The sequence below is a fragment of the Nipponia nippon genome, unplaced genomic scaffold (assembly GCF_047370975.1).
Source record: "Nipponia nippon isolate SJK-2023a ecotype South Korea unplaced genomic scaffold, ASM4737097v1 scaffold_6, whole genome shotgun sequence".
Taxonomy (NCBI): Eukaryota; Metazoa; Chordata; class Aves; order Pelecaniformes; family Threskiornithidae; genus Nipponia; species Nipponia nippon.
In genome coordinates this window covers 76,482,869-76,509,465 of record NW_028262380.1, presented here as the reverse complement: position 1 = coordinate 76,509,465, position 26,597 = coordinate 76,482,869, and the positions used below count along the sequence as shown (strand labels likewise).

The following is a 26,597-nucleotide window of genomic DNA, read 5'->3' as shown; positions in this document are numbered from 1 at the left end:
TCTTATTGTATCCACAGGAATTTCAGATCAATGAAGGATGTTAGCAATTATGTGCTGAAATAACTAAGTACAATGGGATGAGGTAAGGAAAGTGCCTCATCCTTGAATTTGAATTTCTTTTGGTTTCTGTCAGTTTGTGCCAACACCCCTTGCAATGCTTAGCGCATCTCTGGGGTTGTCCTATATTGTTCAGTACAGGAAATTCGAAAGACACGAGTTCAGCAGCAAGCAAGTTGCATGTGTGGATGTGATCTTTTCCTTGGTGCAAGCCACTCGCTGCATGGGGCAGTTTCACTGCTGGACTTGTGAAGGTATTTTATGGATGTGATGCTGGTTTCTCTCTTTTGGCAGAAAATCTTTTATAGCAGGTATTGTCCTGGATTTTAAGGCTGAGAAGAAGTAACCATCATGTTGCTTGACTTCTCGCAAAACTCCAGCCTCCAGCGTGCTGTGAAGAAAGTCCTATGTGCCACCTCATGCTCTGCTTGTTCCCCGTGATTCTTTCCGCTTGTAATTCCCAAGGGGACAAACCCAGGGTTGTATGCCTGACCTCTGTATCCAGGCCACTGGGCAGACTGAAGCAGGGAGGAGGAATTCCTTTGAAGTTGTGGAGCGACTGTGGAGCTGCTCCCCAGAAGCTGACTTGAGCCCAGTGGTGGATGCAGCTTCCTGGGGTCCTCATGGTGCCTCCCTGAAAGGGATCTGATTCCTGCTTCTCCCTGCAGCACAACCACATCAGTTCCACTACAGTGCAGCCTTCTCTTGTTGCAGAGCAGTGGGGTGGGCCCGGCTCTAAACTATCTCAGACTGACAGACACTCGCAGAAAACCCCATTACAAACTTCCTTTCTTAAAAGCCGAAACACACGCTCGGAGAGCCTAGGGTCTATGACTTCCAGTTAGGACAGTTAATCAAAACGTTTTCTATGTATTGTGTGAGCTCCTTCACAGTTTGTGCATTTATCTTTTAAACATCTGCAGAACAGCGTGGCTTGGATAGGTTTCTGTTACTACTCTGAGCCTTCATTGGCTCTTGAGAATGAGTGAAGAGGAGCCAGACAACATGAAGGGCAGACAATCAAAGCGTTTGACTCTTAGATCCTTGCAGATGGGCCTTCTGATGAAATGACTAACAACTGTTGCCAGATCAGCAAGTAGCAACCACAAGGCACCTGTATTTATTTAACTTTCATTTTGTCAGATAACTTGTCTTTATGCTCTTGCAGTTTTAACTATGGATTATAAGTCACGAGGCTTCCTTCTGATCTCCCTAGCACAAGTGTAAAATGAGTCACTTGAGATTGGTTGTTGATAAGAGTTCCTCTACTGTAAAAGCAGTATACGCAAAGGCAGGATCAGGCTGAAGTGCAGATGATGAGTCTAGTGTCTAGTTTGTTTGAAACATCTTTATTGTCAGCCTCCTAAGAGCACATACTAGAGGGAGGAAAGGTTTTTAGCAGCAGCCTTTGGTTATTGTTAAAAAAATAAATAAAAATCAGTGACCTCATTTTCCTTTTCTGAATGGCTATGCATCTTGTGAATTTGACTGTAAGACCATCTGCAGCCAGGGCCCCCAGCTACTTCAGTCTGTCCAGGGTGAGACTCTAGGTGAGGGGCAGCCAGCTTTCCTGACCTTGCAAGTTGCCTGCCAAAGCTGAGATGTTGCCAGATGCCTCAGGCTACTAACTGTGCACCTCAGAGCCTGTGTTCTAGGAATGGCTTGCAGGTGGAGTTGCCAGCAGCTCCACAGGAGCTTCATTGCTGTGTCCATTATGGAAAGGAACAAAGCTGTGTATGTGGCTGTGTCCCAGGATGACCTGGCGGCGTTGGCTTAAGTAGCTCCGGCTGTCTTGCTGCCTTTCATGAGCGCGGACTCTGATTGCCCACTCGCCCCTGTGCCAATCTAGCCCTGCTGCCAGATGCCTCAGCGTAGCCCTGGCACATGAAGTACACTGCTTGCTCATGGGTCATATGAGGCTCGCCTTATTTGTGCCCATTCCCTTGCCTTCCGTGAAGGCAAATATCCAAAATGTGCAATGCTGAATATCGGCTTCTATTAGAACAAGTTAGAAAGTGCTTTGTGGCTCCGGTTGCTGCTGTTTGCAGGTGTTGTAAAGGGGCCGAAGGTGGGTACTCGGCTGTTCCTGGAAAGCAGTCAGCTTCTCTGTTCCTGGAGTCAGATATCTGAACAATGGCAAATGCCAAATCTGTAATTATTTCTGTATGTATCATTCTCTGGTTTTATAGCCGATGCTTTACCTATGTGCTTTTGGTCACTAGTGGCTTTTGTTCACCAAATAACATCCTGCTCATACATGTGATATGGCTTGTTGACATAGGATAAAATAGCAAAGTGAACCTGCTCAAGTGTCAGAAGCCACATTGCTGCGTGACTGTGAGATTTGGCCCGTGGTTTTTAGCAATCCGTGTAGCTGTGCTTATGGCTTCATGATTTAGGGATCTGCTTTTGTGTCTAAATGAGCAAATGCATTCTTTTTCCGATAGCGGAAACTAGTTAGAACATAGAGTTCTGCTGAATTTGGTCTTCCTTTTTTCTTTGTATGTCTACAACAAGATCTGATGGTTTAAGGCTTTTACGTAACTCTTGCTGAGGATGTTTTTCTTTGGTCACTTATATCAGCTCTCTTCTGATTCCGATATGATAAAGAAGAGACATAACTGATTCCAGTATTTCAAGCTAATGGGACTAGATCAGATGGATTAAGGGCATGTGTGGTAAGAATAGTGCTTGAAAACTAGGCAGCTATTTCCTCCTGAGAAATGTTCTTACAGAGGGGCTTGAAATTCAGATTGATCCCAAGCTTTCAGTATCAGGATTCTTTAAACATTTAGCTCTGCCTTATTGCTAACTTTAGGCTGTAGGGTATGATCTATGTTCAAGTTAAGTAAAACTTTCTTTTGCAAGGTATTCTGCTGAAAGAAGTGAAATTGAGGGGAGCCAGGGGATGCTGGATGCTGTGGCCTATGGTGTATCACCCAAGCAAGAATGGTCCCGTCTTTCCCCAGTTGATGTGTTGGCTTCACTGTGGCTTCTCTTCCTGGAGCCATCTCCTGCAGGGATTATCTTGGATCTGAATTTATGCAAATATAAGAGCACTGAACAGTGTCTTACATTGTCCAGAATTGTGATCATGAAATGAAAATGCTGGTTTTGCTCACAGGTTAGAACCAAGGTTAACTGCAAATTTCCTGGCCTTTGTGAATTTTAAAAATCAAATTTACTTTTGCATTAATATCACATCTTAAAATCAAATTTCCTTGTTTGCTTTTAAGATAAGGAGAAAATCAGGAACAGGATTTTCTTTCACCAAGAAAATGTAGTGAGGCCAATTTTGATTAGATTTTACTAAAACAAGCAAACAAACAAACTGGCCAAACTCATTAGTTGTACATCAATGGACAATTTCAGTCAGGAGTATTTATTTTTTCTCTTACAAAACAGAATGTCTTATGTTTGCTTCTGTGCAGAGACTTTGGCAATATTAACATTATCACGCAGCTTTTTCTAGAAATTACCACTGACAGCAGAAGTTTTACATACAGGTGTATCAGCCTGGCCAGTAACTCCAGAAAGGCATTCATTCCAAGGAAATGTTAGGAAAAAACATCAGCATAGGACCTAGGGGCTGAAAATGAGACTATTACGTAGATAAGTGGTTTCTTTTTAATAAGTACAGTTAAAATTAGCTTCTTCTGGAAGTAAATATTCTGTATGTTATAAGGTAGGATTGAATGAGGCATCTTTCACTATTCTGTTGTTTGTTCATGGTGCTTGAATCGGTGATATTGATCAAGAGTCAAAAGTGAATATACAAATCCAAGCCTTTGCATGGTTCTGGACACCCTTTTGAGCATATCAACGAAGAACAGGGGAAGGGCTGGGTTTGGGGGAAGGTAAGGCTGCTGTAGTAAATGTTTTTCAGTTGTGGCTTACATGGGATTTGCTAATGTTCTGAGAAGATCTGGTTTGTCCAGCTTTACAGATAAAACATGCAATTTGCTTATCAGAAAAAAATGCATGAAGGAGGCTGTCAAAGTTTTTATTTTTTTTTCCTGTGCAATTCTATACCTGTCAGAAGGATTTTATGAGATGGAGAATAATGAGGACATGCAGTTTCCTTCACTGTGACTGAAAGGTGATGGATTTGTAAGACACCTTTGACAGTACGTTTGTTGCTTAAAGGAACATTAGGGAAATCCTGTTTTGTGTGTTTGAGTGTGGCAATCATCCTGATGCTCTTCCTCATCGCAAACTACAATAACCCCAACTAGGTTCAGAGCACATATTACCCCATTTATAATAAAGGTGTTGAAACCCTTTCTGCAACAGTTTCCCTAACCTGGTAGCTAGGGGCGTTTTCACTGACTCAGCAGCGTTACTGGTTCACTGGCAGCCCTGCACACAGCTTGCACATACTGTGCCTGAAGTTACGGCAGGGCTCTCTACTTATCGCTTGGTGGGCCGAAAAGGGCACAAGAGCAGGAGAGCTAAGTATGAACAATGTAAGCGTAAGGGACAGGATTCCCATTTATCTTCAGTGCTGCCGAAACGCTGTGCTGCTGCTCGATGGCTTGCGCAGAGTAATGTGAACTTTGTTGCCCTGCTCTTGCTGCTGATTACATGACAGTGTTTCCTTTACTTTGCCATCAGTGAGTTCTACCTCAGACTGCCTGTTAATGAAATAATTTGCTGCACCTGCTTCCACTTTCCATGTCATGGACAGTTGCTGCTTTTACAAAATGTTTTCTGTTTGTCAAGCTGCTCTGCCTGCCTGGAAATGTTTTGCCTGCTCAAATTTTTTAGGCTCATACCTCAAGGACTTGTTACTAGGTAACAGAGTTCCATTTGCCAATTGCCCACTATTTCCTTCTCACCGTATTACAGGCCTGATTATTAACATTTAGTTCAGAGAAATTGCTGTCATTATGTGAAGTAACTTCCTTTAGAGGTTACTCATTAACCTTAGGTATTTTACTGTGCGATTATAATTGCCAAATGCCATAGGCATGGAAAACCTTTGAACTCCTTAAGGTATTAGTGTATGGGAGAAATGGTATCAGCTGTGATTTTCATATGTTCTCCACATCCCCCACCCACCCCCCAGTTATTTTTCCTTTTGACTGTATTCTTGTTCCATTCCTCTTGGTGTGCTTCATAGCATACAGAGCCTGCTCAGCTGCTGGAAAAGAGAATGTTTCCTTCTGAAAGGGAATCGGTCTCTCCTGTCCCCCTGTATAGATCTGAGATTGGCCCTAGCAAGCTCAGTGGTGTTATAGTGCTTATTATCTGCTTACCAGTGCAGCTAAGAACAGAATTTCATCTCTTGACCTTGCATGAAAAGTGACATAATTGGGAAGCCAACAGTCTCATGTGGTATGGTCCATGCTGTTACCATGTACAGTTTTCCAGCATTTAGGATGGCTCTTCCATATTTGCTTTGGGGAGATTCTCAATCAAATCTACTGCAACATATTGTGTTCAAGGAATGGAAATTTTCAGACAAAAACACCATTTTCCCCCCCCCCCTTTTTTTTTTTCTTTTTTATTGGCTACCCAAACAGAATCAGCTGCATGCTAAAGTGTTTGTCTCAGGGCAGCATGTGTTCTCTGGAAAAATCTTACTAAACATATTTGTCTTTCTCCCCTAACCCACTCCTCCTTAGAAGTGCATCGACATTCCTGGTAACTTGATTCCTCTGACAGAATAGAGCAAAGCTGCTATAGCTGTAGCGTAGGCCTGTGCTGCCATGTGACTTCAGTGAGGAAATATATATCATATTCAGGAAATTAGGGGACAAGTGAGATATATACATAGTGCTTAAACAGAACTAAAAAAAACCAGAAAAAGTGGACAGGCAATAGGCACGTTTTTACATGGAGTCAGACCTAGTTTTGATGGTAGGAAACGAAATGTTGTGGTGGGCAAGGAAACCTTAGTCTGGTAAATCTTATAAAATACAACAGTAGAATAACCAATGCTATAAATAAAAAGGGGGGAAGCTAAGGTGGTTTTAACAAATGAGTCCTCCCAAGTCTGAGCTGGGCAGGGGGGAGAATATAACAAAAAGACCATGACAGGCTAACTTCTATCAAGCCCTTTATTTTAATATTGCTTACCCACTCTGCTCTGTCCTTTTAATCTCAGCATGAGGGGTTTTTTTGTGTGTGTGTGTTTTTGTTTTGTTTTTTTTAAGGGGGAAAAGCAAGGGAGGGGGGAACCCAAAAGCAGTTATGTGCTTGCATGCTGCACATAGTACAATCTCCATGATAGAAGTGCCAAGTCAGTACTCTGATATTATTAATAATGAAAAATGTTTAATAACAGAGTTTCTGATAATGGCCTAACTCTCCTTTTTTCTCTTTCATGGTAATTTTTTTCTTCTTTCATCCTCTAGAACAAATCTTGCTCCTGATTTCTGTGGATTTTTCTCATTTGATGATATGTCAGCTGTAACTTCTCAACTACTGTGTGTTGCAATGAGCTAACCAGTGGAATTTGTGTTGACATCTAATGTTACTCCCTGGGATAAATTCAGTGATCCATGAAGTCCAAGCAGTGCAGAAGGTGGGTAACACTTTAAAACTTTTAAAAATAAAACTGTGCTTCACTGAATTCCTGTTTACTCCTTCTACTTAACCTGCTCACCTGCAGATCCGGGTCCAATTCATGAGATATATAATTCAGCACTGTAGGAATAGCTCAGTTGTCACTTTTTGTTTTATAGGTTTATTGTCAATAAATCCACATCATTTAGTGCAAACTAGTAGTATAGTTTAAAAACAAGCAAACCCCAAACAAGCGTTAACTACTTAGAGCCCTTCTCGAAAATACAGCACGAAATACAATTTGCTGGCGTGTAATGTGGAAATTATTAGTAAAAATTCACACGAGACAGCACTCGGTGAAATTAAAAGCCTATTAGATGCCATAATCACATACTGTATCAAAGATTTTGGATTGCACACAGGTACAAAAGCATGCTCCAAATCATAGTTCCTTGTTGCACTTGAAGCAAATGTATGCAGAAGAATTGGGGAAACAGGGTGCTAGCACGGCTAATACCTGAGACAAGGCATGTTACTGCCAGCTGTGGCATGTTTCTTGCATTCAAGAAGACCAGTAAATGCTTCAAACTATTTATTTATTTATTTATGAAATGTCTAAACTTTTCTGTCCTCTGCTGTACAGGCATTACAAAATATTTAGCCTTATTTTGATACATGACATTGTTTTGTTTGAGCTGGTGTCATGGAATAACATTTTAATGTCATAGACTAGGGATCTAATGTGTTTTCTACAGAAACATCTGTGGTCCTTCAAATGTTACATTTTATCCATGTGTTGAGTTTGCAAGTGCAGAAGAAACAGATTTATTTTTAGACCAAAATTAGACTATGTGTAAATACACAGTAAAGTACTTTCTCCCGCTGAAGTTGTGGCAAATTTTACGTTAAACAATGCTTATTAGATTTCCATAGAAGACAGTGCAATGGGGTAAATCTCTCTTGTAGCAACCTGCATTGTAATGCCATGGGGTGGAGGAGAAGGGGAAAAAAAAAAAAAGAGAGCTTTAGAGTACAGCATAAGCGGTGCTGTCCTTATGACATACAATAACAGGCTGAAGTTGTCATAAACGCTCTTTTACTTTCATAAGGTCTGGATGTGTGCCTTTGCAAGTCTCATTGGAAGCAGGATTTATTGATCTGGAACCTCTGTAGAAACATCTGTGAGGTTCAGTGTATTAGTTTCTTATACATGTTTCTTTCTTTTTGAAAATGAAATGCATACCAATCTTATCAAATGGACAACACATTATTAATTGGCCACCAGGAAGGTTATATTTAAACTTATTGGAAAAAAATTATTTTCAAGATGCTTGGTAAGATATTTAGGCTTTTTTTTTTTTTTTTTTAAAATCATTCCTCTTCACTAGTTCTGATGTGGTCAAGTTTTTTTCCTTTTGTCAGTAAGGGAAAAATGGAACTTGTGCTCAGCAGCTACAGACCTGACTGATGGTGTATTGCTTATTAGGTTGGTATATGTAGGAGGAGTGATTAGATGTGTGTTCAGGATGATCGTGGGGAGGAGTATGTGTAGGCATACTTAGGGCAGAAGTTGCTGTCTATTACAAGGTACAGCAAAAGGACCAAGGTAGACATGTAAATGGAGAAATTGAGTACCTGGCAAATGCTGTGATCCTTCCTATGGTCCTTTTCTTGCCCCCTTTTTTTTTTTTTTTCCCTTTCCCCTCTTTTCCTTTCAAATATCCAAAAGCAGAGCAGGGTTGGTTGGTTTGTTGTTTTTTTGGTGTGTGTTTGGTTGTTTGTTTTTTTTTTTTTTTCCTGGAGGGGAGGGAACAAGAAGAAATCTTAGTCTCTTTAAACAAAACAAAAAAAAAGGCAAGAAACGGATTACACATTATGATTTGTACGGCCAAGAAACATGGTGAGGGATGAGCAATAACATCTGACTTGCTGCATTGTGACTACAATGTTTGATTTTTCTCTTTGCAAAAATTTTCCCCTTCAAATGCAAAGCTGGGATCTGTTGTTTCTGATTAAATGTGTGGCGAACTGCGTGCCCTTTAGAAAACTGCAAAATACTCTCTCGCCACACCTCTGTTCCTTGTGCTCTCTATTGCCCAATGTGGAAGCTGTGGTTCTATGGGGATTTGCCATTTCCTCCTAGGATCACCTGTGCTGTGGCTTAAATAGAGGTTTGTTTCTTCAGCTGTCTGACTTTCGAGTTTATCTGACTCAGGTTGACCCCTTAGTTTTATAATGAGCTAGTTTATTTGCTTGTGCAAACTGGGTTTTCTTAGACAGAAATATAACAGACTGCAAAGAGGCCAATCTTTTGATCATTTCACTTCCGGAAGGGGGAAATCTACAATGCCTTTCTGCACTTACTGGGCACTCTCTGGGGTGTTAATAACATTAATTTAATGTTCCTGAACACTTTGTTGTAGGATTTTTTCTTTTTGTACCATGTTGTAAGTCTGGTGTGTAGAAAAAGGTTTCTTTTGTCTATGGTAGAAATATTGATAGGGTTTAGATGCTAATTACTTTTCTATTCACAGGAAATACAGAGCCTTTGCTTAGCAACCAGTCTGACTGTTTCTAGTTCTTCTTTAAAGATATCTTTGTTAGTCATGCATACAGGGAAGCATATAGTTATGCATACAGGGAAGCATGAGGCAGAATGCTGGAAGAAAAGGAGGAGTGAACAGTTTGTGAAAATGGTGCCAGTTTTTCCTCGATGGGCCTCGATACTCTAATATAGCCCAACAAAGCTGGGAGTGATGTGCCAAAATATCTTTTTAATAAACAACATAGGCAGTAGGAAATAATACGGGTCAGGGCTTGTTTTTCTGGCTCTGGGCCTCATTCTAACCTGTTGCAACCAGCTATTGAATGTCTATGGGGACACCCCCATACAAGAGGCCCCATGGAGGAAAGGAACTTTTACATTTCTGTTTGACTGGGATCCTTGCCAGTGGCTAAGTTCAAAGTGCAGTTTCCAGTAATTTGCTGTTACTACTCTGCATGTTTGATAGGCCAGGACAGAAGCATGCAACCCAAAGTAATATTTCCTGATTTCTGACATTTCTCAAGATATGAATGGAGGTTGCCGAGGCACTAAAACTTGGAAGGGTTTTCCTGACTCCAACACCTTCGATGCTTTCCTTTTCTCCTCTTGTGTAGCCCCCTTCCCTCCCCCCATCTCCTCCCTTAGACCACATTCCCTGCTGTTGTCAGTTCCGTATTTGGATGACATTCATATTGATTGTTTCCCTATGCAAACACTGTGCGGCTGTTCTTATGCAACCAGAAAAATCCTATTGATTTACTGAGTGTGAGGGTTATTTAGGTTGATATCCTTCTGCAGTAGTAATAACACTTTCATCTCCCCTTAGAATTACAGTTAACCTTTTCATTTTGGGGGGAGGGGATGCAAATGAATGTTTCTTGCCCTGTTAACTGTGATAAGAGGGAGGTAAGCACAGGGAGAAGCCAGTAGAATAGCTACTGTTCTCCCTAACATATGCAGTTGTAGGCCATGTGTATGCCATTGTGGTTATGGAAGAAGCATCCTCTATAATTAAGATTATATAAGCATTCCTATTGTAATCCTTTGTTTTCAGCTTTCCAAAACTTGCTTCTTTTGGGCTGATATTTTCCTGGCTTGTTCTCTGGCATGTCACAGCTTATTTATTTATTTTCCAAGCAGGGATGCAAATGTTGGAGAGAGTGGAGGAAATGGACCTCTCTTGCCTGTTTGAAAAAAGCTCTTGATGTTTTTGAAAAATAGAACCAAAGTCAAAATGAGCTTTAGGTAGAAAGTTGCCTGGATGTGACTGTCAAAGAGGGGGAGAGGCTTTTGGTGAACACTATTTTTATTACTGAATAATCTACATTGGTGCAAAAAGTAATGCAAATGTGCTGTGTAAGGGCAGAGCTGAGGTGGTGAGGGCAGCCTTAAATGCTTAAAATCCTTATTCTCTTTTTTACAGCTTAAGTATGCAGACTTCCTAGATACTCAGGGGTGTGGGGGTATTAGTACAGCTACCTACAAAAGCTGAGCAGTAGGAAACTTAAAGGTGCGGTATTCAGTTCTAACTGCACCCCTACAGGAAAGTTACTAGTTACATGAACAAAAGATAAGTATTGAAACTGAGCGTGCTGATTTTTGCACTGAAGCTTCACTTTTTGGCTGAAACTGTCATCTCACCTCTGTTTTGAAAACCAAATAAAATTCCTTTGACTAGTATGTAGCTAGAGTTTTCAAATAAATAAGCGAGCAAATACTTTTTTCTTCCAGAGTGCACTGACAGGTGTTCACACAATCCAAGCACTCATGAGGTTTTAATCATTAAACTAAACAGTTCCTTGAAAGCAGAGGAATTTGGAGTTAATTCTGATCTTTATACTTGTGCTGCTCACTTCATATCCACTACAGTGTATCCACTGTGGTGGCACACATGGGACTGCCTACACAGCAAGCTGAAGGAAACAGTGAGAACATATTTTTGAGCTGAATGTTTCAAATACTGTAATTGGAACTGCATTATTCATGATTAGTGCCTTTTTTCCAATGTTTAGTCAAAAATTCTCTAGGGGGGCAGTGGGAGAAAGCATTGAGTAGCAAATAATCACAAAATGATCTATAGTGGCAATTCATTTGCCCATGAGGGTAGTGCATCACTGGTACCAGGGTGTCTGTCGTGTGGCAGGCAGCTGTGTTCTGTTGCCGGATGCTCAGCCCTCCTCTTTAACCAGCTGCAGTGAGTTGGCCTCCCTCTGTTTTGGTTTTTGGCCAGAAGGATATGAGTGGAGTGGAAGGGAGAAACCTGCAACCTGGTCTGTGCTGATTTTTTAAAAATTTATTTATTCATATTGCGAGAATAATTCACCAAAGCCTGTCTCCACAAATTTATTAAAACCACAATGTCCTGTGGGTAACAAAGCCTCTGGCTATGTTACAAGCACCAAAGTGATTGAAGAATGTCGGGGTGCATCATGAGACCAAGCAGCAGGTAAACAAAAGGAGCATGCCATGTTCAAATGAAAGAACTCCTCATAAACTTGGAGGATTGCAGCAAACTTTGTGCAGCTGTGTTGCTAAGTAGCTTCCTGGCCAAGAGAAGCACCAAAGATGTTACACTGAGTATCTGTGATGGGTTACTACACTGAACCTGCAACCTAACTATTCAGGAAGATGTAGGGCTCACTAGATCACATAGGAAGTTTTTCAGTATAGTCCTTTGTGTCTTCATTGTTGATATGTGAAACCAGAATAATATTCAAGAGGCTTTCTTTGGTCTCCATAGTATTTGCTTGAATGTGAACTGTACAGAGGGAGTTGGTTTTGTACTTTGAGATCATCCACAGAAAACAAGGAATCATGAAAGAAGGAACGTGTCCTGTTGCTCACTGTAACAGTAAATGTTGAAAAGGATTCAATAATCTGTAAAGTTCAGCATGAGTCTTACTCAAGTAGTGAAATTTATGAGAACAGAGCAACTGTCACACCAGATTAGATCACAGGTTATTGTGACAAGTATCCTGTCTCCAGCAGAGGCCGGTGAGAGAGGGATTGGGAAAGGGCCTGAGAAAAGGGGTATATATTTGAAAGGATCTTTCCCCTGCTGTATCTTTTCAGCTTCTGACAGAGTCGAATAGGAGCTTCCTAGTCTGATGTTTGCATTCAGACCATTGGGCTTGATAGCTGCTGCCGGACCTATTTGTCATTGATTTCTCTGATCTCCATTTGAACCCATGTGCTGCTTTGCCTCGACCAGCCAGTGTTCCACACTGTTATAAGAAAAAGCACTTTCCTTTGTTTCTAAATTGCTGCCAGTTTAAAAACAGGCTCCATGGCTTCCTTTATTAGATACAGTAAATAATTTCCTTTTTTACTGCATCATTCCATTCATTGTTTTCTAGATGTCAATTCTGTCCTCTTAGACAGCTGGCGCATCCTAACTAGTTTCTTCTTGTCCAGAAGTTGTCCTCTACCTGTTACTTCCCACATTGCCTTTTTCTCTAATCTTTTCTAGTTCTGCTGTGTCCTTTGTGAGACGCACGGTGCAGAGGTGAATGCAGCACTGTAATCAAAAAAGCCCTAATGTGTAGCCCATGGTGTGTAACCCCATAAGGTTGCTGGTATGAGCAAATGCCTGTGGACTTGAGCCAAAAGTTGTACTGATTAGCTGAGAAGACCGGTACTGTCAGGCTTTGTCTGTGTGGTGTCAGAACAAGATGAAGTTGTACAAGTGCTCCTTGTTACGTGGTTTAAGTTCTTCATCTCTGTTCTGAGGTTACAGCTGTGATACCAAAGCTTTGGGTAAACCATACTTCAAGTTCCAGTACCTAAAACTGTGGGTGCCAAAAGAAAAAGATGATACCAGCTATTACAGGATGATGAAAGTCTGTGACGTGCTGGGGGAGGAGGAGGAGGGGGAGGGTAGAAGTTCCTGATTTGTTCAACAAAAAGCTATTGTACCCCCCGAAACCCTGCAATCCACAAGTTGGGTAGTTTTTTAGGGTTTCTCATGATCTTTTTTGGTTATTTGCATATATGGATTTCTGCCTATGAGTGCTAATATGCTTTGCCCTTAAAAAGCGATTTTGCAGTGGAAGATAAGGACGTGTGTTTGAGACTCCTCTCAAATCTTTGGCTTCACGGAGCACTGAAGGCCCTGTGCACTTCAATAGCAGCCATTTGCTCAAGCCTTATAACGCAGCAAAAATTCAAGTGGTTCTTTTTGTGGCAATGTTACAAGTCAATAATTTGAGCTCGGATTGTGTCCATGTCTAGTGAAGAGTGAGGATTACAGCCCCCCCTTCCCCTTGCTGTCCTGCCCAGCAAATCCAGACCTATTCCCCGCAGGGAGCCAAGCAGGCAAAAGGAAGGGAGTGTCATCCTTTTGGGAGCTGTTACAGCATCCACTCCCCCCAGGAAAGAGGAGGAAGGAATTCCGACAATTCCTTGCCAAGCTATTCCAAGGACAGAGTAGCTAATCAGGGCTGTTCCTGAAGGCTTTATTTTAGCATCTGGACTTCAGTAACTTTTTTAAGCCTAGTTTTGTACTGAGGATTACTGTGAATTTAGATCCAAACCATTGCTTGAGTTGCATATCCAAAATAAGCATTGTTAACAAAAGCCAAGTGCTTTATGCATTTTGTTCAGTGCTAAGAGCAGCTTGACTACTAATATTTCATGTGCTGAAAGAAATGGAGCTGTAGTGTTTCAAGCTAATTCTGGAATTTTGAAGCATGTCCTGCATGGCAAACTCTAAGGCCTGTGATTATGCTAGTGGTGATCAGTTTGAGGCCAGTGAAATGTGGGTGCAGAAAGATATAGGACTGAGTCCTTATAAGAAGACAAATGTGTGTTTTTTGCCGTGTTTGTTTAATATTGTACTATTAGTTTTTTTGATGTGCTTTTGTGTATAATGTCTGCCCATGTTACCTCTTAAAATCTTTTCCAGGTCTGCTACTGTTCAGATAATCATATAGCAAAGCAAGAATTTATCCTGTCTCCTCCTAACGCATGTAGGCTTAATATGTTTGCTGCCTAAGTCATTCTAACAGTCATGGTGTTACAAAGGTTTAAACAAAATTCTGCTATATATCCCAGCAGTGACCTTGGAGAAATATGTGGGGAGGGGAGGAGCAAGGTAAGAAAGGAGAGTGGCTGTCTGAATCGAGGGAAAGAGGAGAGCACTTCTCTCTCTCTTCTTTTGCTGTGTCAGGCCAGCCTGAGTATCTGCACAAAGGAGTTTTGAGTCTTTCACTTTGTAGGAATCCATGAACACAACAGGGTAGAACCAAGCAGGACTGAACTCGTCTGGAAGCTGAATTGCTTTGTGTGCCACAACAGTCTTTCTCTCCAGCTCTGGTTGAGCATTCTGGCTTTATGCAGCAGATAGCTACACAAATAGAAGAAAAGCTTATTTTTCCTTGCGTTGTTTTTGCCCTTTATGCTCTAGATTTTACAAGGAATGTCATTTTTTTGTGTATTGAACCAAAGGATTCCTAAGTGAGGGAGCAGATTATTTGTTCTGCAACGTGCATGTTGGTGAAAAGTGCAGAGCAATGGGCGTAGCCCATTTAATAGCTATTAAGCTGTATAGTACATGGGTGTAGCAAAGGCTTCAACTTGCATGGGTGGCTTTTTGGCAAATACAAGGATACAAAAAGAAATGGAACAACTCTATTGGTGTGTCGGAAGACAAGGCCCAGATAAGAAGTGTTATTAACCAGTAGGGAGAGCAATTAATGACTAGGTGGAGAGCATCCGTTCCAGGTGCAGAATCTGAGTATTGAAACAGCACTGACCTTGGGCACTCTGAGGGCGACTTTTACAGTAGAGTAATAAGAATGGAATATGCAGATAAATGAAAGCTAACTTAGTGATGTCTGGCTATAATCCCTTTCTCACCACCACCACCCCCCCCTTTATTATCCCACACTCTTACAAGTGTGTGGACATCAAACTGTAAGTGTGAAAAGGTTCTGAATTGTCTCTCTCATTCGTCACTCCTTCTAGGGAGAAGAAAGTGTTGATGAACGTATAAATCTATAGAGAAGTGAGACAATAATTTAAGTATGTGTATAATGTGATGTATTGTAATTGCATGAAAGGTAGAAAAATGGCTGTCAGGAGATGATTCTCAAAGCTTTTAATTGTAAATTGGGATTAGAGGTGATTAAGTTCTGTGGAGACTTGATTTGCTGTCTCTCCCCGCAACACCCTGGGATAATGATTGGTTCATGATCTCAAGCTGTCTCTAATAATGGGATGAATCTATTAATTGGATATTTCTGCTAAAATTATTTGCCATAAAATAATTGTTTAGAGTTGCATTTGCATGTTAATGGACAGGCTTTGGCTGTTAAGGTAGGATGAACAGATCGGATTGCAGGGTTGCCTATAGACTTAAGGATGTGGGTTGTGTTGGCTTATAGTATCTTCACCCATAGACTATTAGGGAGTGAGTTGCCCTTAGTTCTTTTAGAGTCATTGTACTGTTCTTAAGTAATCAAGCATTTGGGAAGCTAAAGAGAGATAGTGGTCTCTAGTCTGGTGTCTAGGACACTTAGCTGTCTGGAGGGAGACTCCAGGTCCTTGCTCCAATGAACATTTGGAATACAAATATTTCACTTCAACTTTCTTCTCTTGTCCTGCTGTTTATACTTCCCCTATCATCAGTCTTTTGGAGTATGGAAACTGTATGAATACAGCTGTTGGCTATGCTGGGGATGCCTGCTCTACCTACCTGCTGCCAGGAAGTCTTTCTGAAATTTTTCTGGGGCTAGATCTTCTCTTGTGATCACAGCCAATGTGTTTTCTGGAGCAAGACTTACAAGTGCAGTAGGTAGAAGAAAGGTTAGCTTGAAAATACCATCAGAAGAAAAAAGAAGCTGAGAAAATTGGTGCCTTAGGACCTAAATTCTGAATTTATCTGCTGATGAAAATCTAGAGATGTGCAGGATTAGGATTAGCTAGGTTGGGGCTTGAAGGCAGTTGGTGTTACCAGAGAGAGAGATAGAGATGCCTAAATCCATCTTTTGGATTTAGCTTTGTATATTAACTCCTAGAAAGATGTAACGTGCTAACCACACAGTTAAGCTCAGAGCATCCCTTTCCTATTTCCCTTGGCAGCCAGTTTGTTTAACTGTAGGTCATGCCAGGAAGGAAAAAACTGAAACAAATCAAAGCTCCTCTTCATTTGCTAGTTTGACTTTCTCACCTGATACATTGTCATGCCTCACCATGGGAAGCTCAAATTCTGCCATATGCTGTGGGCTGTAATACAGCACAACCTGACTTACCCACGCTGTGTCAGCTACAGGAAGTCTGAAAATGTGGTTTCCTGAAAAACAAGTGAAAGGGGGGGAAGTACGTAGTTTTTGTTTTGAAGATGGCATTATTGGAAACTCCATATGTACTTATGTCAAAATACCGATGAAGTAGCTATTTAGTCATAGGAATAGTTGCCATTTATTTACAAGGCATCTGTGCGTGAATTAGGAAAAATCCTTTAACACGTGTCAGACCTCACAGACATGAGTAATTCTGTGGAAATAGTGTGCGTGTCAGACGTGACTGATCACTTGTACTCTGTCCTTTGTTTTTCAGTAAGACTCAAATATATGTGCTAGCAATAATTCAGTATAAACCAGGCAGTATCTGGTATAATCCATTTCTCTTGCATTTCAGTAGAAGATGGAAGATTTTCTTACTGAGAAAGCATTTCCTTGACAAAATCAAATTGTGAGGCAGTTTGCCTGTTGGTGTTAGCTAGTAAGCACTGGTTTGCATCAGGTTAGGACCTGATCTCTTTACTTTTAGGTTAATAACAGCTATCTTAAAAATGCACTTCCCAAAATGCATAATCACTTGTTAGTGAAACCACCCTGTGCTGTGCAGGGGTGGTTGTGATTGTTACATTTCCCCAGTTTCTTAATTCTACGTGTAGAATATAAAGCTTTTAGTCTCAGCATCTGTGGTCTAAGGTGGGAGTGGGTTCTGTGGTACACGGCTGATGTGTGAGGCTGGGAACTGGAATCAAACCCAGTGCCTCTCTTCAGGCTCCATATGTTAACTTTAATTACTCTTCTACATGATTCCCTTGAAATGTTTCATGGTTTTCCCAGTGCTTTAATACTGAATCTCTTATTTCCTGGACAAGTCCCTGAGCAACCTGATCTAACTGGACCTGCTCGGAGCTGGGAGTTGGACTAGATGACCTCCAGGGGTCCTTTCGAATGTACACTATTCTACGAAAAGTAAAAGATGCTTTTGGGGCTGATAGATGAGGGATAACAGGGCAAGCTGTGAAGCTGAAGAAGCCACAAGCACTCCATTTTACTCAAAGATATGAACTGCTGTTTTCCTATATTTGTTGTTCCATCTTCTTGCAGTAAATTTAGTTACCATTGTGCAGGACTCTTTCACAAGGGTCCTGCTAGGAAATTATCTACAGAGGACTGAAGACAGAATTTCTGTTTGGCAATTTGTGTTAAGTCAACCTTTCTTAATATCAGTTCTAATTAAATTGATGTAACTTCTGTATCTGAGCGTGTGTAGTTTAAATACAGGCGGAAAGTAAATGTATGGCATGCAAAATGATGGATATCTGCAGAGAGCTTTCACGTGATGTGATGCAACTTCTGTGAGCAAAGAAATATCTGGAGATGCCAGCAAGTAGAAATCTGAGTATAGGGTTTTTTTGTAAACAGACAGAGGGGCCAGGGAAGGTAAAATACAGAAGACACCTTGTCCCCGCTGAAGATACTGACAGACTGAGGGACCACAGCAGGCCTTGCTGCCCCATGTGTTTCTGCACGGATTTCAATCCAGCCAGGGCAGCAATAACCCTGCGTGATTTGAGAGAAAGAAGGCAGAGAGTGCAGTCCTGTTTGCAATGAGATAATTTGATTTGTTCCTTATTTGTCAAGTAGTTGCAGCTTCCAGAGCAGTTGTGGGGCAGCTTTGTATCCAGTTCTTCCCTGGACTTGCACTGTTGGGAATTGATCAGCCAACTGTGGAGAGAAAGTGCTTCTCCTGGGGCTCTATTAAATCTCTGCTTTGAGCTTCCTACTAACGCAGGTGGCTTATGTTGGGCACGTCCTTTTGTCAGGCAAAAAGGGCTAAACTGTGTACCTTCAACAAGTACACACATGCGTTAAATGCAGACCAGAATAGCACTAGTGCTGGAAAAGCTCAGCTGGGAGTTTTGCATCATAAGCCAAAATGTCATTATCCTTTAGTGTTATTCTTATGCATGGATTATGCACAGGGATGATTTCGGTGCTTTGTGGAATCAGTGTTGCAGACACCTGAGATAGTGGATTTTTATAAAAATGTGTGCGGGCTAAATTTATTAATTCATCAGTCAAGGATTGTTGGCATAATATAAGCATGTTCTTGTATGCTCATGAATTGTTTTGCATGCTTGTGGTTGGTTACAAGTGTGTCTGTGCCTAAAGAACATATATGGTAACAGATGTATAAATATGCAAAGATAGCTGTTTAGTTCCTGAAGCTAGTGTGTATACTGTCAATCTTCTGAAGTAAATGTGTAACGTCTGTTTGTTTCATAGTTCATTTGTAGCATAAATATCAAGATCAATACTTTGCTGTTCACCAAAATGTCTGAATCCTACATCATCCCTGTACAAGCACAGCACTTGAAAGTTTTACCTGCAGAAAAGCTTCCTGTTCAGACTTTGTCAACAGATGCACGAAGCGCAAGAATTACTGTTGACAGTGAACACTTTGTTATGGGGCAAAAGATCCTCTTAAGAATGTAAAGTCAGCAGTATATGAGTGAAGAATTTCTTATGCACATCAACACACAAATGTTTGATGCCTAATCCTTTAATATGATTTTTATGGATTGATTTCAACAGGAATTCAAAGATGAATCTTCTTGAAGGCTGAACAGCCTTCTAGCAACACGCTGGCTTTGTTGGAATTCATGCTCAAAAATTATCTCACTCTATTTATTTTTTAATTGTGTGATTGCTATATGCCAGCAGCCCAATCCTGTAGCTCATCTTCTCGTTTTTACTACTCCTTACTGAAGCAAACTCCTATTAACCTTTTTGAGTATTTTGCTATACTAAGTATTTCTGTTTATAGAGGGGCTGTATAGAATGGTTTTCAACATTCTAATGGAAATGTTTTTAATGCTTCATTTATGGCATTGTACTTTGATATTTGCAGATTATTGGAAAGTTACAAAAAGCTTTGTGATAGTTATTGAATATCCCGGAGCATTTCCTCTAAGAGCAGTGGCTGTAAAGTTTCACTCTTCGGCCCAATGAAGACAGCAAAGCTGTGCTCTCTAACTTAAGCTTGTGTATATATCGTAAGTGTGTGAATGCTTACATACCTGTATACTGCAGTGACTTAGAGTGGTTTGGGATCAGAAGCACAATTTGCTGTTATTTTGTGTTAATTTTATTGGTAAGTTCATGGATAATTTCCAGCAGACATTTCCTAATATAAATGTTTTCTTATCTGTGTGTTTTTAGTGGTAGAAACTAGCCTAAGAAATTAAATAAGCTAAGCTTTCAAAGTAAAGCATGATAGTTTGAGGATGATCTTTCCTCAGATGTTAAGTGAATTCACTTATGTCTGGGAAGGCATAAAAATAAATAGTATCTGTTTAATGAAATGGGATCAAAGGCATTACAGTTTGGTAAACTTGGAAAAACTGCCTAGATATAACCTTTCACTGTAACTTAGTTTGTAATGCATGCTTTCAGTAAGATGTGGCTGTAAATCTCTTTCAGGAACTACTCAGTGGAGTCTGCTTCATCCAGTATTGGTAGTTTGAGACTTCAGTATCACTTAACGTGAGATCCCTGTGACATGATTGAGTTTTACATTAGTTCTTCATTTCACCAAAAGCATCTCCAAAATTGCAATTATTGATCGAAAATAGAAAAATTATTGCAAATATTTATGATCATGCTACAAAGCCAAGCTAGCTTAGCAGTACCTAAGTAACATCTGAGGTATTTCAGCTGGACGAGGTGATTTCTCTTGCATGGCAAATTGTAATTGGTTTGAGAGTAAACTCTTATTCCTTCAGTAATTTCTCTCTGAGAGTCTGTCTTGAATGTCTGTAGAGCTCCGGCTGCTTATCCTGAGACTTGCTTAGTCCTGCTTCCCTTCTAAAAATAACCTTTAGCTAGAAGTTTGTCCAAAGTTTTCGAAGCTGCCACTACTTTTCTGTGTTAGCATATCTTTCTCCTATATCTCATTTTTATGTGGAACATAGCCCTTCTCTAAACTGTCACGTAGTTTGTAGTGAGCTCAGGAAGAAGAGGCATCTGAAAGGTACTAAAACCATCAAGTGCTTCAAAACCAGCTGTTGTCAGAAACAAAGATACCTTTTGGTTTAAGTGATGGCTAAACTTTTTCCAGTTGTTGCTCTTGTCAAAGAATTTAAATTTGAAAGGAAGCAAAGGCTTTTTACTGTACCGTTCCTCCACCTGAGGTACTGCTTTAGTTCACTGCACTCTAGATATTCACTAATCTCTCTGAGCAGAGGAGCTGGACACAGGTTTATTTTGTTTAGTGTGCGAGTTCTGGCTGATCCACCCTGTTTAATGTGACCTGCCTGTTCAAGGACAGTGAACCTCTTGAAGTGTGCCTGTGTTACTTGACCCAGGAGGTCTTCCCAGGTCCTGGGACTAGATGTGTGTGGCAGACATACCCTGAATCTATATTAGAGTGAGACTCTGGGCTCAAGCTGACTTCCACTTTCCCCTCATTTCTCCTTAGAGGCAATCCAGGTGAATAGACTGGATATGAGCCTTAACACACTCCGACAGGTCCCAGATCTGGATGGTTTGAGGGCAAAGAGGGAATGTCAAGACTGGAGAGCATGCCAGGCTATCACCAGCAGGGATCTGGGCAAGACCTTAGAAGACCTGTTACCTACAAAGTATCTGAAGAGATTTCATCTGTTTAATTTTTTTAAATTTGAGTTTGTTTTATTGAAAACCTTCTGGTCATTTTACATAACGTTACAAAGATTATGCCACGGATTCTCCATGTTATCCCTGAAAGATGTGGGCAGTTCCCAGGACAGGAGACATTTTTAAAGATATTTTCAGTAGCTCAAAATGAATTGGGCTTGCTTTATTGGGGCATATTCACTACTGTAAATTCTGAATGTTACCTACCTTTCTGCTAATGCTTGGGGCTTTACTATCATTGCTGATACTGCATTTCTGGCACTGTGTTGGCTTGAATACCTGTGCCCAAAATAAAAGTGTTCGGTTTGATTGTTTTTCCAGAAAATGCCTCTTATGCTGAATTATTATGTTGCTGTCTGTTTGAAAATCCGAGCTTTATACAAAAACTACTCCAGTTTTGGTTTTTTTTCCTTCTGTAGGTGATAATACTTAACAACATGGGAAAAACGTAGAAAATGAGCTTGTGTTTTTGGGGGGTTTTTTGTTTGTTTGTTTTTAACTTGGATTTTTTTCATGTGTGGACAATCAGACGGAATAGAGAATTAAGAAGCACAAATAAGTATATGCAGTGGCTATGAAGTAGGTGGCTTGAAAGGTCCATTTTATTCTCAGCTTCCCTTGGATCTATTTGTGACCTAGTTAGGCCTGTGCTAAAACTATTTTTACTCTGTAATCTAGGGGCAGAAAATGACACTGGCAAAACTTTCAGGTAGTCTGCTTTAGTAGCAGCTGCAGCAATCAAAGGCACTCAGTGCCTTTCCTGCAAGGAAAGGGTTATCTATCCTCTCAAATGTGAGAGCACACCCTGCTCTAGCCTGCAGGCACACAGATAATAATAGCATGGAAGGATGGCAGCCTGCGCTCTGGAACGGTTTATGAGGAGGAAGTCCGCAATTACATATTTCTGGGCAAACATTAACCAAGACTGAAGCCTAGCTTCGAAGAAAAACAACAGACTGGAACCTCCAGTAATATAGCTGTTATGTGGACTGGAAACAGCAGTCAAACATTCATGTAGCATTAGAAGCAAAGTAAGAATAGCCTGACAACGAAGCAAAAGGCTTGATAATATTAGCATATCCTGGTGTGCGCTTGCAGAAAGTGTCTCTTTCCTGACCCAGCCCTCCAGTGATACTGGAAAGAGCAAGGAGATTTTTTTTTTTTTAAATACTCTCTAACTTTATGAAAACAGACCTAAGCCAAAGTAATGGAACTATTGTTTGCTGTGCTCATGGCCTAATCCATTTATATCGGTGGTTTCAGAGCTTACCATCACGCACTGAAGTTTCTCCTTTAAAAAGCAAGCTACTTTGGGCATCTCAATCACTGTGGTTACCATGCTAGAAACAATTGCTATTCTGTGCTGTGGTTTTGTAAAGTAGCAGTCTCATTTAGAGCTTTGTGTGCTAAACTCGGATATGCCCATTCTATTATAGACTCTGTGTACCTAAAAATGGAATTGTTACACTAAAATTAAGTAGACAGCCAAATGATACACACTTCCTCTCCTTTGTTTCTTCTGACAGACCACAATTACTGCAAAGAAGCTGTCCGCTCATTACTGCAAGCTCTGGGGAAAAGGAGGAGTGACTGCATATAGACCAATATAGGAGAGGAGCAGTAGTCTAAAGAGACACTTGCTGTGGCAAGCATAATATGTAAATTCCAAAGTTAAGCACTTTGGAAAAAGTCCAAAAGATGAAGATACATACATTACTGCTGCTAGGGGGAAGGAAGGGAATCTTAAATGTCTCCACAGAGAATATTTACTTGGCTTTTTTCGTTTCCTTTTTTTTAAAGGCAAGACAGCTGTGACTGAGAAACCTTAAACTTGGATTAGAGTATTGGAATCAGGTTTAACGGTAAAAGTTAGTTTATTCTGTTTTTAGCTGGGCTAAAATAGACTAGATATTTCAGGAGATGTTTAGCATCCTAACATCATTTGCTGCTAGGGCAGACACGTACCTCCCTACTCCTGCTAGTGACCTGAAATCACTAACATCGGATAGCCCTTAAAAAAGCTAAAATGAAGTTACTGTCTCAGCTGACTTCATGGTGGACAGTTGCTCCTGCCCCAGAGCCTGTCTTCACAATTAGTACTGATTAACAGTCACGCTGCAACCAGTGCTCCACAGTGAGATTGGAATGGAAAACGCAGTCTTGGGGATTCTGTTGTGAGGATCCTCACAACAACAAAATATCTTCAAAAAGCAGCTGATCCTGCTTTGCCTACTCTGATGATGGACAACTGTGTTCTTTGTTTTTGTCTTTTCTCTTCTCTCCTGTGCCTGATACTTCACACTTTCTAAGGCAAAGCAGCTTTTTAAAGCGCCCCCTGCCCCAAGTATTTTAGCAGGTTAATTTCCTAGAAGTATTTTAACAAAACACAAAGTAAACAGCAACTTCTGTCATAGAATGATCTGTGCTGTGTTTATGCTTACATTTTGAAAACACAGAATATTACTAGATAAGTACTAGTGGATTATTTTAGGTACACCTGAAGAGATCTGTTTCTGGCATTTTGGAAAGGGCCGGGTTCAGAGGGATAGCAAGAACTAGCCTGTTGTGATGAGTATAGCTGGATTTTATTGTAATAAAGGAATAAAGAATACTGACTCCTAGATAGGTATCCCTGTAAATATTTTAATCTAACTAAAACAAAACCATGTTTGTGTTAAAACAGGGAAGAAGATTAATGGGAGAATGGGAGGGGACACAGTTTCACCTCTTGTTGTAAAAGGAGTGCAAGTCTAAGCTTGACAAAAAGCTGCTTTTTTTGGTTTGTTTTGAGGATGGACAAATCATGGATAGCTTACAGATAAGAGCTGTACAGGTCTTTTGGATTTTCCTTTTATAGTTTATTGTATCTTTCAAATTATGTTCTTGAAGGCTGAACCTGGACTTAAGTTAATCTTTTAATGATGTGTCTATATAAACTTTTATCTGTTGGTATTGTTATCTCCTGAATGGCAGCAGGAACCTTAGCACCATGGCAGTGAACCAGCAGAGGATGAGAATCTAAACAGAATATTCAAGTCAGCTGCTTTTTTTTTTTTTTCAGTTTAAGAAGTTATTCATTGCATTGTCATTCATAATCATCTTCCTGTGTGACAGGATGGGCTTGTCAGATCCCAGAGAGATAAAGCTGAATTTGTCAGCTCCTAGAGGGCCAAAGTAAGCACCCTTGTGACTAAACAATCTTTGAGCACTGTGTCGGGAGTGGTGTGAATTTGGAGAGTTATGTGCTGTTGAGTGGCACAGAAAATATGGTTGTGTAAGTGTGGTTAGTGGTTAATGATTTCTTTTTCTCTTTCTCTCTCTGCCTTCTATCTCCTTGCTCTGTACATGAGAGCAGGAAGGAGGATTTGGATGGAGAAATGCAACCTCTTAATCTTTTCCTAACTGAATCAATGTTGTTGTCAATTTCCAGAAGTTGTCTTCGGTCTTCTCTAAAGGACCATTAAGACATGAGAGTTGTCTTCTGATATTGCAGTGTGGAAGGTGAGACTTTAATATTCTTCTTCCCCCTGGGAGCTCTGCTTGATGGCTCTTCTCCCATCCTTGCTTACATCAAAACAGGAGATTGCTCAGGTGTTTTCCTGTATAAGCTGCCCCTTTAAAAGGGGAACTTCCCATGAAGAATCTGTTTACAATCTGATGGTCCCTAAACTCAGCTAACCGCACCAGCCAAAATGAAATGTAAAGATTTGATGAGAGCTTCCAGGGCTCCCTCTCTCTCCCTTTGAACTTAGCATCTGATTTGGAAAAGGGCTTTTATCATCTTTATGCTGGTGGTCAGGGTTGATAATAAAGGTGAATTAAGCAGATCTTCAACAGGTGCAGTGATTACCTTGCAAATGAAACAAAAGACTAAGAATTGCATGAAATCTTAGCAGTCGTAGTGAACATACCGTATGATACATTACATTGTCTCGGAGTCTTGTTTTCACTCCCTAACGCATTGCTTCAGAGCGCAAGCCTCTGCAACATTGGATGTGAGAGCGAGCCTTGTGTAGGCAGTGCAGTGTTGACAAGTGCCTTGTACCATCTGCCTCCTTCCTCCACAAATCTATCAGCATCCATGCAGCAGCTTGTACTCAGTAAGAACACTGAAAGGAGATGTGATTTGGATTTAATCATCAGCAAATGTCCCTTGACTGTTTCTCAGTTGCCCATCTGAGTTTAATTCCAAGAGAAGGAAACTCTGATGTATTCCTGCCTTCAGGTATAATTACTTCAAGACAGATTGACTGTTTAAGCACACACGACACTGCTTAGCTTTAATTAGAGTAAATTGGCAGAATTTATATGACCGGTAGTTTTGGGGACTGTCAAATGCATGAAAGTATATTTTGCATATCATTTCCTGCTGAGGCTAAGACCAAGGTACTAGCTGAAAGGCTTGTAATTAGGATAAAACCACTTTGTAAATTTAACCCTATCTCTGTTATGAGCAGAATGAAACTGGCTGGGGAAAAGGGTGGTGCTCTAGGAAGAGAAAAACATTTGAAACAGAATGTGAAGCAAGAAGTTGCTGGAGACTGTGCTGTAACACAGAAAAGTGTTATTGCCAAATCAAAATCATTGTAGACAGGCGCAGGTGGTTTGTAAGTGCATAAGATTTATAAATCTAAAGTTAATTCTTTTGGAAGGTTGTTGTGATGTATCATATAACCCCGGTGTTGATAATAACTGAGATTAAAAAGAAAAAGAGGTTTGGCTAGATGTCCTGTCACAACAGGTCCTAATGCACTGATTCAGAGTGCCCTGGAATAACATTAGCCTTTGCTGTCTCTCTTCCTGACTTGACCCTTAGCTGTCTGCTAACAGCCGCGCAAGCAATGAGTGCTTAGTACACAAAAAGATCCCAAATCATTGACTAAACAGTAAGTGAAGATCAGGAGCGCTGTTGAGCCCTTCTGTACTGAGAGGCAGTGCTCAGAGAAACCTGAAGGGAAGAGTCTCCCTGTTGCTGTGCCCTAGACCTCTTGGTTAGAGAAGCACTTGCCTAAACCAGGAACAGGGAGCTGCGTGGTGCCGAGCATCTGCTGATGCTGGTGGATGTTGTCAGTGTTGTTTGGATGCAGTTTACAGTCTGTCTCTGCCTGGCAGCCAAGTAAATCTCCATTTAAAAAGTTGTGGAAGATGAATGGTCCTCAGTTTTCCCAAAGAAAGGGAATAGCTGACCAGAGGTTCAAATCTGATTGGCACTGAATTTGCTAACTGATCTCTGTTTGATATTGGGAGTTCTTACTGACAGTATTCCCTGAGAAGCTTGTGGATTAACAAGAGTTGCAGGCAGCAGAATTTTTTTCTGGAATGGCCCAAAATTTATTAGTTTCTGTTTTATTGCTTGGTATAAGAGAGGTGGCAATATCACCCTGCTGATTTAAAGTTTGGTGTAAAAACCTAGTGAAAGTGGCCTTGAACCTCTTCTACGATGGGGTCAGGATAGCATGCGAGTCTATTTACCTGAGGATGCTGCAAATATGGTGGGCCCAGCATACTTAACTATTCTACTTTGTTTTCTTCATAATTTGTTCTGGGCCTGAAATCTGTGAAGAAAGTGG

At 40.7% G+C, this 26,597-nt stretch overlaps 1 long non-coding RNA gene across 1 annotated transcript in view; it reads left to right on the top strand.

Annotated features, from left to right (window-relative positions):
- The window catches only part of LOC148051583 (uncharacterized), a 260,189-nt gene that overhangs the window by 24,841 nt on the left and 208,751 nt on the right, over positions 1-26,597 (top strand). Inside the window, exon 2 of the long non-coding RNA XR_015700037.1 lies at positions 6,417-6,586. This is a non-coding gene — a long non-coding RNA (uncharacterized LOC148051583). The remainder of the gene's footprint in view (positions 1-6,416; positions 6,587-26,597) is intronic.